The sequence below is a fragment of the Otolemur garnettii genome, unplaced genomic scaffold (genome assembly GCF_000181295.1).
Source record: "Otolemur garnettii isolate 467f Iridium unplaced genomic scaffold, OtoGar3 scaffold00065, whole genome shotgun sequence".
NCBI classification, from domain to species: domain Eukaryota; kingdom Metazoa; phylum Chordata; class Mammalia; order Primates; family Galagidae; genus Otolemur; species Otolemur garnettii.
This window is the reverse complement of record NW_003852460.1, coordinates 1833482-1835075: the sequence shown is the minus strand read 5'-3', so window position 1 is coordinate 1835075 and position 1594 is coordinate 1833482. Positions and strand designations below refer to the sequence as shown.

General features: G+C 44.4%; 1 long non-coding RNA gene across 1 annotated transcript in view; it reads right to left on the bottom strand.

Annotated features, from left to right (window-relative positions):
* Nucleotides 1-951: 951 nt before the first annotated feature.
* Nucleotides 952-1594, bottom strand: part of LOC105887303 — a 23832-nt gene continuing 23189 nt past the window's right edge. The window contains exon 7 of the long non-coding RNA XR_001161432.2: nucleotides 952-1499. This is a non-coding gene — a long non-coding RNA (uncharacterized LOC105887303). The remainder of the gene's footprint in view (nucleotides 1500-1594) is intronic.

Genomic DNA, 1594 nt, shown 5'->3' with positions numbered 1-1594 from the left:
GAGTATAGGGAAAATCTGGAAGCAGGGAGCATCTGAATATAGGGAGAATCTTGACGTAAGGAGTACCTGAATATAGGGAGAATCTGGATGCAGGGAGTACCTGAATATAGGGAGAATCTGGATGCAGGGAGTATCTGAATGTAGGGAGAATCTGGATGTAGGGAAAATCTGGATGCAGGTAGTATCTGGTAGTATCTGGCATAGGGAGAATCTCAATGTAAGGAATATCTGAATATAGGGCAAATATGGATGCAGGGAGCATCTGAATATAGGGAGAATCTCCATGTAAGGAGTACCTGAATATAGGGAGAATGTGAATGCAGGGAGTATCTGTATGCCAAAGACCCTGGTTGCAGGCAGTATCTGGTATAGGGAGAATCTGGATATAGAGAGCATCTGGATGCAGGGAGAATCTGGATGCAGAGAGTATCTAAGTGTAGGGAGAATCTGGATGCAGGAAGCATCTGAAGGTAGGGAGCATCTGGATGCAGGGAGTATCTGGATGCAGGGAGAACCTGGATGCAGGTAGTATGTGGTATAGGCAGAATCTCTATGTAAGGAGTATCTGAATGTAGGGAGAATATGGATGAAGGGAGTATCTGAATATAGGGAGAATTTCGATGTAAGGAGTACCTGAATGTAGGGAGAATCTGGATGCAGGGAGTATCTGGCTGGAGGAGAGAATCTTGATCCAGAGAGAATCTGGATTGAGGTATTTGGGTGGAGGAAAGTATCTCCATAGACCCAAATATTTAGACATGGAGGACTTGACCTCACGTGACACAACAGATAAAAAGAAAAGGCCCAGAGAAGAACCGCAGAAACCAAAGTGCTGGGCTGTTCCTGTGTCTTCGAGCCCCAGAGAAAGGAACTTAGACTACCTCCCACTAAACTCCACAGCTGTCTCTAAAATTCAACCCTGCTATAAAACATCTACATAAAAAAACTAGCTTGGTTTCCAAATTCTTTTTTATTAGCCTGGTATGAAAAAAAAATCCTCACAAATGAAAGAGATGTTTAGGAAAATGGATGGAAGGCTTGCCTAATATTTAACACCAACAAACAAACAAACAAACAAACAGTTGACACTGTTTCCTTAAAAAACAGTTTCCTTGAAACCATGGAAGTTTCAAGGTGCGCGTAATCTCTGAGGGGCCCAGACTTCCAGGTGGCGGTACCTCGGGGGAGGCTGATATTCAAATTGTGGGGACTTGATAAGGGTCAGCTTTTCACATCACACAGGAAGCTCCCCATGGGCCTTGGAGAGTGTTGTGTACAAGGCCCCTCTTGGATGTAAAAGTCATCGTTAGTAAACATCGTCTGCCTGGAGGCAGCTGGCAAAGGCGTCTCAAGGTTAACACACAGAATCTACAGAAAGGCCTCCTGTGTCGCCCCTCTGGCGGCAGGTGTATTTCTAGGAGGAGCCTGAAGCAGGTGTTAGGATCCCAGTCGGCTGCTTGTTCAGACCATCTTCTATTTCTCTAAAAGAGTCTGTTGAACTGTTGAACAGAGGGAAAAGAAAGTCATTTCTGGTTCCCCAAACAGATACACCGATACGTTTCTTTTTTTTTTTTTTTTCTTCAGTTTTTGGGTG